Source organism: Ursus maritimus, assembly GCF_017311325.1.
Source record: "Ursus maritimus isolate PB19 chromosome X unlocalized genomic scaffold, ASM1731132v1 scaffold_X1, whole genome shotgun sequence".
NCBI classification, from domain to species: domain Eukaryota; kingdom Metazoa; phylum Chordata; class Mammalia; order Carnivora; family Ursidae; genus Ursus; species Ursus maritimus.
In genome coordinates this window covers 37,099,415-37,114,672 of record NW_024423319.1, presented here as the reverse complement: position 1 = coordinate 37,114,672, position 15,258 = coordinate 37,099,415, and the positions used below count along the sequence as shown (strand labels likewise).

The 15,258-nt window shown below is 39.3% G+C and overlaps 1 pseudogene; it reads left to right on the top strand.

Moving 5' to 3' along the window:
- Nucleotides 1-2,185, top strand: part of LOC103679760 — a 28,263-nt pseudogene extending 26,078 nt beyond the window's left edge.
- The last annotated feature ends 13,073 nt before the right edge of the window (nt 2,186-15,258 follow it).

The following is a 15,258-nucleotide window of genomic DNA, read 5'->3' as shown; positions in this document are numbered from 1 at the left end:
GGAACTGCTGAACGTGGGGCTTGAACTCATGACCCTGAGATCAAGACCTGAGCTGAGATCAAGAGTTGAATGCTTAACCAACTGAGCCATGCAGGGAACCCCCCCAATTTTTTTTTTTTAAAGAGCATATACTTCAGAACCAGACTGCCTGAGCTCATATTCCCAGCTCTACCGGTTATTAGCCATATGACTCTGGTTAATAGTCTTAACTACTCTGTTAACTCATTTTCTTCATCTGTAAAATGGGGATATTAATAGTTGTAAGGATTAAGTATGTTAACCTTTAAAAATAAAACTGCCAGTTATTTTATCAGCAAAAATGAGTTTATTAGGGAGTAGAACATTGCAATTTGGGGACATGTAAGCTATGGCAAAACCATAGGCAAGCCCAGAGGACAAAGTAGAGGATCCCTCTCTTATAGAGGAAAGGGGGGAGTTGGCAAGGACTGTTATAAAACAAATAGTCCACTGGAGTAGACTGGGAGTTTGAAGTATAGTGGCTTTTCATTGGCTGAGTTGTGACAGTCTCTCATCAGCTGGGCTATTGCCAGGGGAGAGGAAAACTGTCTTCTTCCTGCTGGGGTAGTAAGGTAGTAGCTAAGCTAGTAGCTGAAGTAGTATTAACTTGCAAGGTAGGCCCCTTCCAATTGAGTCGGCTATTGACCACCAGCGGGAGGGTATGAGGGTTCCCCCTGCTGGCTTCCCAACCCCATTCTAAATGAGGTTTCCCTTTATTAATTTTCACAAGTAAAATTATATATATATATGGGTGGCTCAGTTGGTTAAACGACTGCCTTCAGCTCAGGTCATGATCCTGGGGTCCTGGGATCGAGTTTCACATTGGGCTCCCCCTGCTCTCCATGGAGCCTGCTTCTCCCTTTCCCTCTGCCTACCATTCCCCCTGCTTGTGCTCTCTCTCTGTCAAATAAATAAATAAAATCTTTTAAAAAAGAGAAAATCTGCATTTAACTTCTAGCTCCTCAACGCTTAACTACTGATAGCCTACTGTTGACTAGAAGCCTTACTGATAACATCTCACATTGGGCTCCCCCTGCTCTCCATGGAGCCTGCTTCTCCCTTTCCCTCTGCCTACCATTCCCCCTGCTTGTGCTCTCTCTCTGTCAAATAAATAAATAAAATCTTTTAAAAAAGAGAAAATCTGCATTTAACTTCTAGCTCCTCAACGCTTAACTACTGATAGCCTACTGTTGACTAGAAGCCTTACTGATAACATCAACAGTTGATTAACACATATTTTGGGTGTTATATGTACCATACATGATATTCTTACCATAAAGTAAGTTAGAGAAAAGAAAATGTTATCAAGAAAATTATAAGGAGGAGAAAGTACATTACAGTACTATAAAAAAAAAATCTGTACAGAACAATGCAGTGGGTGAGGAGCAGTGTGGCCACTGGCCACATGGACAGAAGCAGCCCAGGGACATATGGTGTCCCGCTCCCACCCGGACACCAAGGCCCGACTCCCTGCTTCTCAGGCCAGGCCGGAGGTGGGAGCCAGGCCACAGCAAGGCAGCCCTAGGGTGAGGTATTCCGTTGCCAGGGGCCTCGGAGGGANAGTGAGCAGCCACTGTCAGAGCTCGTGCTGCCCCCATGGCCACCACCTCTGCCATTTCCAGCAACCCTGATGCCCTTGGTGGCCAGGCTGGACCTGAGTGATGGGTGGGAGTCTGAAAGGTGTTCCAGAAGCGGCAGAGGCTCACCATCGAGGGTGCCACCAAACTGCTGCTGGACACCCTGGAATACCAGGCCCTGGTGAACCACATAGGAAGCTGCCACTATGGAGCAGTTCACTTTGAAGTTTGGACCTCAGAAGACTTGCACATCTTCTCAACTGCAGCATCTGCAAGAAGCAGAATACACTCTTCATGGTACTGGCTTCTCACTTCAAGCTCCTGAAGGAAGCTGAGAGCACAACCACAAACACATTCAACAAGCACAAAGCACAGCGTGCCTTCTGTAAGAGATGCGGTGTGCAGAAATTTACACTCCCCACTCAAACCCTGGAGGCTTTGGAATCATTCCACACTGCCTGGAGAAGGGCCCCACGTGGAGTGTGGACATTGAGAAATTCAGTGACAGCGACTGGGGGAAAGCCATAAAAGAGCACAAGAGCACCAGGAACAGTCTAAGGAGTATGCTACAACTGATGTCTAGGAAATGACTGTTTATGCTCTCTTCTAAGATTTTTATGATTTCAGGTTTCACATTTAAGTCTTTAATCCATTTTGAGTATATTTTTGTGTATGGTGTTAGAAGGTGGTCCCGTTTCATTCTTTTGCATGTGGCCGGCCATCCAGTTTTCCCACCACCATTTGTTGAAGAGACTGTCTTTTTCTCGTTAGATATTCATTCCTCCTGGGTTGAAGATTAATTGACCATATAAAGCATGGGTTTCCTTCTGGGCTCACTATTCTGTTTCATTAGTCTATATGTCTATTTTTGTGCCAGTATTGCTTTGGTTACTACAGTTTTGTAGTGTATCTTTATATCTAGAATTGTGATAGCTCCAGCTTTATTCTTCTTAAGATTGATTTGGCTATTTGGGGTCTTTTTGTTTTATGGATTGTGTTGCCTTAAACTGCAGTCGAAGTCACCTTATTCCTCATTTTGAAAGACTTAACTGATAAGTCTTCTGAAATGGTATTGTTTATGGAATAATCACTGCAAGTTGGTGTTACCATAAACCATTTTTACTTTTTAAAGTCTTGAGAAGTTCACAAAAGCATAGAAAGGAAAACCACTTGAACTTTTTGAGGAGGAGTTCAAAGCTTCTTCAGAGTTTGCCAAGAACATCCTGCATCAGACCATAAGCTGAGCAGAGAATTCCAAGGGCTGATCTACCGTATCCCTGGGAGCCTCCTGAGAATGACAGACATTCCGAAAGACCGCATCAGCAAAAACACAATTCTTCAAGGAAAAAAAAATGTATCTTTGGTTTATTATAGCACAGCTTCCTGATGGCACGCAATTCACTGCAGTCGGCATTTGCTCAGCATTTCCAGGTGAATCCTGTGGAATGGAGAGGACTTCTACCCATAGCTCAGCTATTTCCTGCTTTCTTGAGTCTTTTTCATTCTGTATGCTCCATGTATTTCTTCTTCACTGCTAAATGGATGAAGTGGCATCTACTTCTACATGTTAAGCAAACTATTTTTTAAAGACTTTATTTACTCGAGATAAAGAGGGCACGCGCGCGTGCGCGCCCACGTGTGAATGCACGCGCGTTCACATGCGCAGAAGGACAGGCAGGGGGAGGGGCAGAGGAATAAGCAGTCTCCCGGCTGAGCACAGAGCTTGATCCCAGGATCCTGAAATCATGAGCTGAGCTGAAGTCAGACGCTTGACCCACTGAGCCACCCACGTGCCCCTACATGCTAAGCAAACTATTAATGAGGAAGATCACATGGCCTATGTCTCTGAAAACAGCATAGGAGATATCAGGTAAGCAGGATAACATGCACTCATGAGCACATACTTTCTGGAATATGACACATTTGGGCTTGCAGTCCCTCTGTGCCACTTACTAGCTGGACGATCTCGGGCAAATGACTTACCATTTCTGAACTTTTGTTTTCTCATTTTCAAAATGGGTACAACAACAGTACTTATCTCCTAAGGCTATTCTAAAAATCCGCTAAGATAATTCGTGCTAAATTCTCTTAGAGTGCCTGGCAGCTGGTGGCCCCATAGGGTAGTCTTAGTAAATTTATTGCTGTATGGTAAGGTCATGGAGTTAAAAACAAGAGCGTAGGTAATCCATTGTGCCGCGATGTTTATTTTCAATGAAATACTATTTGGTTGTAATCTGCTCCTTTAAGACTCCCCCCTGTTGGCGGGAGCAGCCAAAACTTTCAGATAAGGGGTCTGAAACTACATTCCCTCTTCTTTGAGATGAGTTTCTGAATGACCCTTATCCTGCACACACACCAAGCTCCATCCCAGCCTTGAACTTTTCAGCCTCCTATTATCATTTCCTTGGTACCTTGGTGTTACCGCTTCTTTACCATCTGGCCCACTTTGTCTCCTGGATCCCTGCTCTCCTCCTCTCTCCTGCTTCTGGTTGCTGGGAATGATTTCCTGGGATCTATTCTTTCTGGCTAGATCCTCTCTTATTAACTGCCTGCCACAGTCAGTCCTGGTAAGTGCAGCCAAGCACTCTTGGTACCTGCCCTTTTTTTCATGGCTCTGTTGTCAGAGAATTCAACACCAGATAATTACCATTTGGAGGGGAGCCTACTATCACCCACCAGCACTGTTCCTTACCGTTCTGTTAGTCATCTGTTTTTCACACAAATGCTTTCCCATATGCAGCCTCTTTATTTACTATCTACAAAGGCCTTTTAATTGTATAAAGAGAGAAATCATTTTGCAGACATAGGCTCATATGTGATGGAAAGCATAAATGTGTGCACATGTGTGTGAATTTGTGTATGCATATAGTAGCTGCATGGAAGAGGGGCAGCTACCTGGTCAGAAATCTGGGTACCTTTAGAAACAGAAACAGGAAATGGATGCTGGGCAGGCCACCAAGTAATACTCATGACAGCAAGTGAATACAGACAACTTATGAAACAAATCTTATTTGTAATGAAAAACATGTATATTTTCAAGTGAGTATATGACTATACATAATGTAAGTTAAATGTAATGTGTTGTCTTGGGGATATAAAGTACTCGATTTTGAGGTGTAAAAATGCAGGATACGGGCTGTCAACCTGGCCAGTTTTCAGTCTGCAGCCATAAAATTTCCTCCAAAGTTCAGCCCACTGGGCCAAGCAGGAAAGGTGAGAATACCAGGGTGCAGACCTTCAAAATTGTCCTAGAAAGAGGAAATATAATGTAAACGTTATGGTATTGTCAGTAAAGATTTCTTTCAATGAATATTAGTGCCAAGCACACAATAGCCATTCAAACCATTCTTATTGAATTTGTTCAAATAATATAATTCTCAACAGACCGGCCTGGACTTCTACTTCACTGAGTAAATAGTGAACACAGATTACTAAGTTTCACTAAGTAAATAGAGAGTACAGTTACTCACATCTTATCTAGCATATCAATTAGGAATTTACATTTGGCTGGTAGTTACAGGACGTGGAAAACAGTGGCTTGAACAAATTAGGAGTTTATTTTTTTCTCGTTTAGAAGTCCAGAAGTGGGCAATCCAGGACTGGTGTGGCTTACCACCATCCTTGGGGTCTGGCTTTGTTGTCAGCTCACCCACCTCTTTTAAGGAGCATTCTCAGAAGTTATAACCAACAACATCTCCATCATACCTTTGACCGTAGTGTGAAATATAGTTGTGCCTATCTGCCAGGGAGATTGGAAAATGCTTCCCAAAAATTAGTGCTCTGTTAGTGAAAAAAAGAAAGGGAAATGGATATTGGGTGAGCATCTTGTATTCTCTGCTCTAAACCACTAGTCTGACTACCAAACTTAAATTACAAGCTGAAGGCTGAAAGCATCTCTCTTAGTACATTATCTTTCCTTCCATTTCTGTAGCCTGAATTCATCACTTTCTTATGGAGCTTTTAAAAAAGCCACAAGACGGGGCCAGTACGTGCCAACTTCTGAAATTTCCTACCATTTTTCTTTTTCTTTTTTAAGATTTTATTTATTTATTTGAGAGGGAGGGGGAGGGGCAGAGGAAGAGGGAAAATCCAAGGCAGACTTCAGCTCTGACTCAAGGCTGGACCCCACCACCCTGAGATCATGACCCAAGCAGAAATCAAGTGTCATATGCCCAAAACCAACCGAGCCACCCAGGTGCCCCTCCTACCATTATTATTAATGCTACAGCCTTGGTTGACGCTTGGTTTATACTCCAAGCAAAACCCTGGCTCCGAGGGTGAGAAATAAAGATTTCAGCAGAAAGTGCATGGGGTAAGCCACTCTACAGTGTCTGTCATAACTGATCTTTTCCTTCTCTTCTCAGAAGGGATCTTTCTATTTCTTTTCAAAGTACCATTTTGATCCCACTACTTGAATTTTTCAGTAGCTAACTCCATCGGCTGTGGCTCAATCTATTTTTGATCGCCCTTCCACTGTCTGCTTTCTCTATATCCTCAATCTGTCCTCACCTATACCTTCCCATCAAGGTTTTTGCTTTCCTTCTCTCCCTTACTTCAATATCAAATTTATAGAAAAGAAAATCTATATTAACTTTCCAGCCCACAGAAATCTCGACAGGTCTGTGTAGCTAACTTTTTCTTGGAAGTCTGAATGAAGAGAAAACTTTGATTTGCCTGAGGTAGTCAGAATGCAGATAAAAATAGGAATTTTCTTGGGGCGCCTGGGTAGCGCAGTCATTAAGCGTCTGCCTTCGACTCAGGGCGTGATCCCGGCGTTGTGGGATCGAGCCCCACATCAGGCTCCTCCGCTGGGAGCCTGCTTCTTTCTCTCCCACTCCCCCTGCTTGTGTTCCCTCTCTCGCTGGCTGTCTCTATCTCTGTCGAATAAATAAATAAAATCTTTAAAAAAAAATAGGAGTTTTCTTGATTTATCAGTACTATGATAACAGCACAGTCCCGGTGTTTATATTTTGGAACAAAGTAAGATTTCCCCATAAACCTTATGTTTTGAGGATATGAAGTGTAATTGGGGAAATATGCAAAGAATTATTTCCTTCTATCTGGGCCCAAGTTTTCTGACCTTTAAGAACAAACCTTTCAGTGAATATATTTGGGTACAAAAAGTGCATAAAAGATTAAAGTATATTGAGAAATTCCCAAGTATGTGATCATATCAATGAGTTCTAATCTCATATTTTCTGGATTTTAAGTATGGGTAATTTATTTCTATAACCTCGAATACATAGGAAAACGTAATTCAAAATCTGAGACCACTTATCCCCACCTTTCCAAAGTACTGTATTTCAGGGTTCCCTGAAACAAGCTGCTCATAAATATTCCCTGTCTAAGAAATTAGAAAGTCCCGGGGCGCCTGGGTAGCACAGTCGTTAAGTGTCTGCCTTCGGCTCAGGGCATGATCCCGGCGTTCTGGGATCGAGCCCCACATCAGGCTCCTCCGCTGGGAGCCTGCTTCTTCCTCTCCCACTCCCCCTGCTTGTGTTCCCTCTCTCGCTGGCTGTCTCTCTGTCACATAAATAAATAAAAAATCTTTAAAAAAAAAAAAGAAAAAAGAAATTAGAAAGTCCCCCCCCCAGCTTTTACTGCAAGGGCTGTGTGATGGGTTGCTTCTACAAAATAATCACTTCTAGCACAGTGCAATAATTGATAGCACAATCAGTCATGAACTCTGTAACCTACAATATCCACCAGAAGTAGAAGCATGACTAAAATGCCGAAACCTGATATTGACAATGATAGAATTAGAAAGAAAAAAAATTAAAGATAAGCATCCATGTTAAGCCCTACTTATCTGATATTCATTTGTTGGATAAAACATATTTTCTTGAATTATCCATTTGTTGTCACAGTTCTTTTCTTTGCTAGTAAGAAACCTATCCATGGAATAGCTTCCCTTCACCTCAGAGGAAAAGCTTATTTAACATGACTGAATAGGAAAACAGATTGGTATATGTCAAAATAACTTCATAAATGGGGGTTAGGGTAAGGATTGCATTGACATCATGTATGGGTATTCTGATAAAAACCCTAATTTTAAGTTTTCAGGATTAGGAATGTTTTGCTTGATTTAACTACATTAATATCACCATTAAACACATGAGATATTCCAGCTAAAAATTCTTTAAGACTTATGGTTCTGTGTTTAAAGGTCCCTAATTTATTGATTCTTCTATATGTTCAGCTATTTCAAGGAAGGGAGAAAATCATTTTGGCTTGTGATCAATAGATCATTTTAAAATAAGATTATTATTACTGCAGATTCCAATAAGGATGAAGATAATCACACTTGTTTTCTGTTTGCTCAATGAGGTTTTTAAGAACAGCTTTATTGGAGCTCCTGGGTGGCTCGGTTGGTGGAGCGTCTGACTCTTGGTTTTGGCTCAGGTCATGATCTCAGGGGTGTGAGATTGAGCTCTGTGTCTGGCTCCACACTCAGCGGGGAGTTTGCTTAAAGTTCTCTCTCTCCCTCTGACCCTCCCCCCATGCTTCCTCTTTCTCTAAAAATAAATAAGTCAATCTTTTTAAAAAAAGAACAGCTTAATTGAAGAAAAATAACATAAAATAAACCGTGTATCTTGAAAGTACACAATTTTAAATTGTGTTCACAATTTAAATTAAATTTTAAATTAAAGTTCACAACAATAGTTGCTGACATATGTATACATATGTGAAACCATCCCCACAATCAGGATGGTGAACACATCCATAACTCTCAAAGTTTTTTCTTGTCCCTTGGTCATCCTTTTCTCTTAACTCTTCTCTATTCTCCTCTTCTTCAAGCGACCACTGATCTGCTTTCTGTCAATATAGACTAGTTTGTATTTTCTTAAGATCTGTATAAATGGAATCATGAGAGCATGCTCTTTTGGGGCTGGCTTCCTTCACTCTACAAAAGTATTTTTAGGTTCATCCATATTACTGTATCAACAGCTCATTCCTTTTTATTAATGAGTAGTATTCCATGGTATGGGCATACACCATTTGTTTATCCACTCACTTGTTGATGGATATCTGGGTTGTTTCCACTTTTTGGCTACTACACATGGAGTTTCTTTAACATTCATGTACAAGTTTTTGTATGGACATATGCTTTCTTTTTTCTTGGGTATATATCTAGAGATGGAATGCGTGGGTCAGAGGGTAGTTGTGCATTTAACTTTTTAAGAAACTGCCCAACTCATGGTTGTATCATTTTATATTCCCACCGGAGGGGTTATGAGAATTCCAGTTCCTTCATGTCCTCATCAGTATATATCATTTTAAGAGGTACATAGGTGGTATTTCATTGTGGTTTCAACTTGCAATCCCCTTGATGACTAATGATGTTGACCATCTTTTCATGTGATTATTTGTGATCCATGTATCTTCTTTGGTGAAATAGCTGCTTAAATCTTTGGCTTTTATTTTTATTGGATTGTTTGTTGTTAAGCTTTGAGTGTTCTTTATAAATCCTGAACACAAGCCTTTTATGAAAAATATGCTTTGCAAATATTCTCTCCCAGTTTGTAGCTTTTCAGTCTCCTAATAGTATCTTTTGAAGAGCAAAAATTATTTTCCATGAAGCCTTTGATCATTTTTTAATGAGTTGAGCTTATGATGTTGTATCTAAGAGACTGTTCTCTAACCAAAGGTCACAGAGATTTTCTCCTATGTTTTCTTCTAAAAGTTTTATAGTTTTAGGGTTTACATTTAGGTCTATGATCCATTTTGAGTTAAATTTTTGTATGGGATGAGGTTTAGATTGAAGGGGTTTTTTGGCATATGGATAGTCACTTGTTTCAATCTTATTTATTGAATTGCCTTTGTCTAAAATTAGTTGTCCATATATGTGGCTTTTTAAAAGATTTATTTATTTATTTGACACAGAGAGAAAGAGAGAACAAGGGAGAGGGCGGAGAGGCAGAGAGACAGAGAGAGAGAGAGAGAGAGGGAATCTTTCAAGCAGAATCCCCACTGAGCCAGAAGCCTGATGCAGGGCTCGATCTCACAGCCCATGAGATTATGACCTGAGCTGAAACCAAGAGTCGGATGCTCAACTGACTGAGCCACCCAGATGCCCCCAAATATATGGTTTTGTTTTGGGACTCTGCTCTGTTCCACTAATCTGTTTGTCTTGATGCCAAGACCACATTGTCTTGATTGCTGTAGTTTCATAAGAGTTGAAATCAGAGAGCATTAGCCTTCAACTTTGTTATTCTTTTTCAGAGTGGTTTTAGCTATTATAGGTCCTCTGCATTTCAATAGACATTTTAGAATCAACTTGTCAATTTCTGTAGAAAAGAAACAGATTTTAATTGAAATTGCCTTAAATCTATAGATCAACTTGGGGAGAACTGACCTATTAACAAATCGAATATTCCAACCCATGCACAGGGTCTATTAATTAAAGGATATCTTTAATTTGTCTCAACAGGTTTTATAGTCTCCAGTCTTACACACATTTTGTCAGCTTTATCCCTCCCTAAGTATTCATCCCTAACCATCCTTAAGTGTTTATGAGCCCTAAGTGCTATCACATGTAGCATTGCTCCCTAAGTTTCAATCCCTGATTGTTCACTGCTAATACATAAAAATGCAAACTGATTTTTGCATATTGATCTTATAACCTGAAACCTGATAAACTCTTGCATTAGTTCTAGTAGCTTTTTGTACATTCCGTCAGATTTTCTATATAGACTTTCATGTTGTCTATGAAAAAAGAGAGTTTTACTTTTTCCTTTCCAACATGGATGTCTTTTGCTTATTGACCTGACTGCACTGTCTAGAACATCTAGTACAATGTTGAAAATAAGTGATGAGAGTAAATGCTCTTGTCTTAGTCTTGGTCTTAGGAAATCATTTAGTCGCTCACCATTACATATGATGCTACTTATATGTTTTCACTGTTGCTCTTAATGTGATTGAGAAAACTTCCTTTGATTCCTGTTTTGCTGAGAGTTTTAATGAGGAATGGATGTTGAATTGTGTCAAATGACTTTTCTACATCTATTGAGATCATAATATGTTTGTGTATGTATTAATTTGTTAGTACGATGAGTTGCACTGATTGCTTTTGAATGTTAAATCAACTCAGTATTCCTGGGATAAGCCAACTTTGTTGTGATGTGAACCCTTTTTATGGATTCAATTTGCTAAAGTTTTGTTAAAAATGTTTGCCTCTAGGTTCATAGGAATATTGATCAGTGGTTTTTTGTTTTCTTTTTTTAGAGAGAGTGAGCAAGCGAGCTCGGGGAAGGAGCAAAGTGAGAGGGAGAGAGATCATCTTAAGCAGGTTCCACGCCCAGTGTGGAACCCAACTTGTGGCTTGATCTCACGACTCTGAGATCATGACCTAAGTGAAATCAAGAGTCAGCTGCTTAATAGACTGAGCCACCCAGGTGCCCCCTAATCAGTAGGGGTTTTTTTTGTTTGTACTGTCTTTGTCTGGTTTTGGTATCAGAGTAATGCTGGCCTCATATGAGGCCAATAATGCTGTCCTCATAGAACTCTCCTTCCATTTTTGGGGAGAGTTTTTGTAGAATGTATATTATTTCTTCCTTAAATGTTTGATGGAATTCACCAGTAATCACATTTTTTTCACATAAATTTTTTTAGCATAAACAAATATAAGAAACAAACATAAAGGCTTTTTGTGATTTGGTTAATGTTTACATATAGCCATAACTTTTCTAAAATTTGTGCTTTAGGATCATTAGTTTTCACTGTATTCAATCGGACAGAATGAAACTCCTGCTCACCCAATGCATTTTTAATGACTGTATGGAGATAGGAGATATATATATATATATATCATAAAATTCACCTGTTTAAACTATACAGTTCAGTGTTTTTTAATATATTCAGAGTTGGACAATCATAACCATAATCTAATTTTATTCTTTTTCTTTTTAGAGAGAGAGAAAGTATGCAAGCAGGGGTGGGGGGGCAGAGGGAAAGAGAGAGAGAGAATCTTAAGCAGGCTCCATGCCCAGCACGGAGCCCAATGTGGGGCTCAATCTCACAACCCTGACAGCATGACCTGAGCTAAAATCAAGAGTCAGATACTTAACTGACTTAGCCACCCAGACACCCCACCATGATCTAATTTTTTTTAAAGATTTTATTTATTTATTCGACAGAGATAGAGACAGCCAGCGAGAGAGGGAACACAAGCAGGGGGAGTGGGAGAGGAAGAAGCAGGCTCATAGCAGAGGAGCCTGATGTGGGGCTCGATCCCAGAACGCTGGGATCACGCCCTGAGCTGAAGGCAGACGCTTAACCGCTGTGCCACCCAGGCACCCCCCCCACCATAATCTAACTAGAACATTTTTATCACCCCCAGAAAAAACCCTATACCCATTAGCAGTCACTCCTTACATACCCCTCCCCATTTTCTGACAAATACTAACGTACTTTCTCTGTCTGTGGATTTGCCTATCTGAATGTTTCATATAAATGGATAAATGGAATTATGCACTTGGTCTTTTGTGACTGGCTTCTTTCACTTATCATGATGTTTTCAAAGTTCATCCATGTTATAGCATGTATCCACACTTTATTCCTTTTTAGTGCCTAATGATATTTTATTGTAAACACCATGTAATTTTAAGGAAAATACTTTCAACTTATATTGGATACACTAATGCTACAAAAAAAAAAAAAAAAGCCAAATTCTTCAGGGAAAAAAACCCAGCAGTTTCCAGTCAAGACAGTGGGTTCACAAGGATACCAGGAGCCTAATCACATTAACAATGGTGATAAAATATACTCTTTTTTCATTAAAAAATATAACAAAGAAAAAAAAAGACAAACTGAAAACAGACTGTTAAGTATAGAGAACAAACTGATAGTTATCAGAGGTGAGGTGAGTAGGGAGGATGTGTGAAATAAGTGATATGGATGAAAGTGTACACTTATGATGAGCACGGAGGAATGTATCACATTGTGGAATCACTATATTGTACACCTGGAACTAATGTAACACTGTTTATCAACTATATTGGAATTAAAATTTAAAAAATAAGCAAAAAAAGAAACGAAAAATATAACAGATTATATTGATGGTTGCACAGCCCTGTGAATATACTAAAAGCCAGAGAATTGTAAATTTAATTAGGTGAATTGTGGGATATATGAATTATACCTCAATCTAGCTGTTTTTTTAAAGATGTAACCGGGATGCCTGGGTGGCTCAGTCAGTTAAGCGTCTGCCTTCAGCTCACGTCATGATTTCAGGGTCTTGGGATCAAGTCCTGCATTAGGCTCCCTGCTCAGAGGTGAACCTGCTTCTCCCTCTGCCTGCCCCTCCCCCTGCTTGTGCTCTCTCTCTGACAAATACATAAATAAAATATTTAAAAATGAAAAAAATAAAGATATAACAGATAAAAGTCTGTTTACCAGAAAGGGAAGGGAGGTAGCAAATGAGTAGGAAGCTGAAGCCACAGGCTTGGGTGAGTTGTTCTTAGGCATTTTGCACACAGTACCTTTCATTGGTTACTGCTTCAGGAGTTATATTCACCATGTGTGATGTAGAGAGAATCACAAGAATTAGGACTATAAGATGTCCTTAGGTAGTAACAAAAGAACTTGTTTATTCATCCTATCTTTTCTATACTCAATAAATATTGTCTTAGAATCCATATGTACCAGGTACTATTCTAGAAACTCGTGATCAGTGATGGCATAGATGATGATGGTATGTGAAAAAGATGTATACGAACAAAACTGATATGAAAGCCTCCAAAATGTAATGTTGTGCCTTTCTGTGGTTTTCAAATTTTCTAAAATGAACATGTATTCCTTTTATATTGTCTTTTAAAAAAATCAAAAACATGAAGACTAACCTACATATTTTCTTCAGAGGTTATTTTTATTGGATTAGAGGAGGCTCAACTGTTATTCAAAACATGCAGTTATCCTAACCAAGATCTCAAGTTATTCCTGTGGGGTTTTTTTCTTGTTTTTGTTTTTGTTTTGTTTTGTTTTATTTTGTTTTGTTTTTGCTTGTTTGCTTATTTATTTATCTATATCCATTCATTCATCTGGGGAGGGGGCAATTCTTCTTAGAAGAAAGGGGAAGCGTACTAGTTTTCTTTTGCTGTGTATCAAAATACTACAAATTTAGCAGCTTAAAAAATACTATTATTTCAGTGGATTGGGAGTCTGGGCACAGAGTAGCTGGTTTCTCAAATCATCATCTTGCTAGGCTGAAATCAAGGTATTGGCTCGGGCTGACATCTCACCTGTAGCTCTAGGCTCTCTCCAAGATCCCACGGTGTCGGAGGACTTTGTTTCCTTCCAACTGCTGACCTTATGGCGGCTGTCTTCAAGGCCGGCAGGAGGAGCACGTCTACTGTTTCTTCTTCTCTCCTTTAATCGCTGACCTGATGAAGTCAGGCCTACCCAGCACAATCTCCATTTTGACCAACTCAAAAGCAACATCTGCAAAATACCTTTCCCCTCGTATTCACAGAGCCCACCCACAATCAGGGGAGGTTATTACACAGGGTGTATATACCCGAGGGTGGGAATCTTAGGGGCCACCTTAGAATTTCACCTACCACAGAAGGGTTCTTTAAAGGATTATAAGCTTTCCTAATTATCCTTCAGTTCACTCACAAGAAGAACTGAAGCATGTTCTGTAAATTAACTACACACACAAAATTAACAATAAAACTATGAATTACAATAGCAATATAGAAGAGCTATGTTTGAAGAGGGGAAGCTTTAGATCCTCTTAATGAAATTAACCGTTTCTTGTATATACAAATTCCATTGTCAGGAAAAATTATAAAAGAATCAAAAGGGACAAAAAAGTATTAGTGGGTGTCTTGTTGAGTTTACCCATCAGGGTTATCTCCACCTTTCATTGACTTTCAATTATTTTACAATTCTATGCTGTAGGTTACTGAAAGCACTATAAATAATTTTTCCATATGCAAATGAAATCTGTTAGTGGAAAGACAATTGATTTTCCTCTCCCTCTGTGGACAAAGCCGTTTTGAATCTCTTTGTAAATTCATTTCATAAGCTATCTCTGCTCTTTGAATTAGCCTTGAACCAATAACATCTTTCTGGCTCTTTCATTGGTTAACGAGTTAAATAAAATCTTTGACATACACTCGTTTTACATTTGTTTGATCGTCATGATTTTACCTTTAAAATATTAGCCTTTAACACTACCTATCTTTTAAATTCCAAAGAATTTTTTAAAATATTCCGTTTCAGCAATGATAATTAGCCATAGTGTAGGATTTCTGCGCAGATCATAAGCCAGCTTTTGTGATGTTGATTATCTGGTTAGTGACAAGTATTTTGCTATTTCCTTGCTCAATACATTTAAAAACTGCCTCTTTTTGTTTTTAATTTTTGAATCATGCATACTTGAAGTAAAGTCATGTTGGTAAAGTAATGATTGCATTAAAGCCTGTAAGGCAAGCTTTTAAGAAATCAGAGAATTTGTTCCGCTAAGATTCTGTATCTTACTTCCTAACATTAGGATAATGGGGAAAAAATGTTAATTCTCCTTCACAGTTCATTATTTAAAATGTGCTTCAGTAATCAGTCTTTTCTGATTCCATAATTCAACCTACCAGTTTGGTGTGGGGAATCTGGCTATTTAAATACAAGCACGTTATTATTATTATTATTATTATTATTATTATTA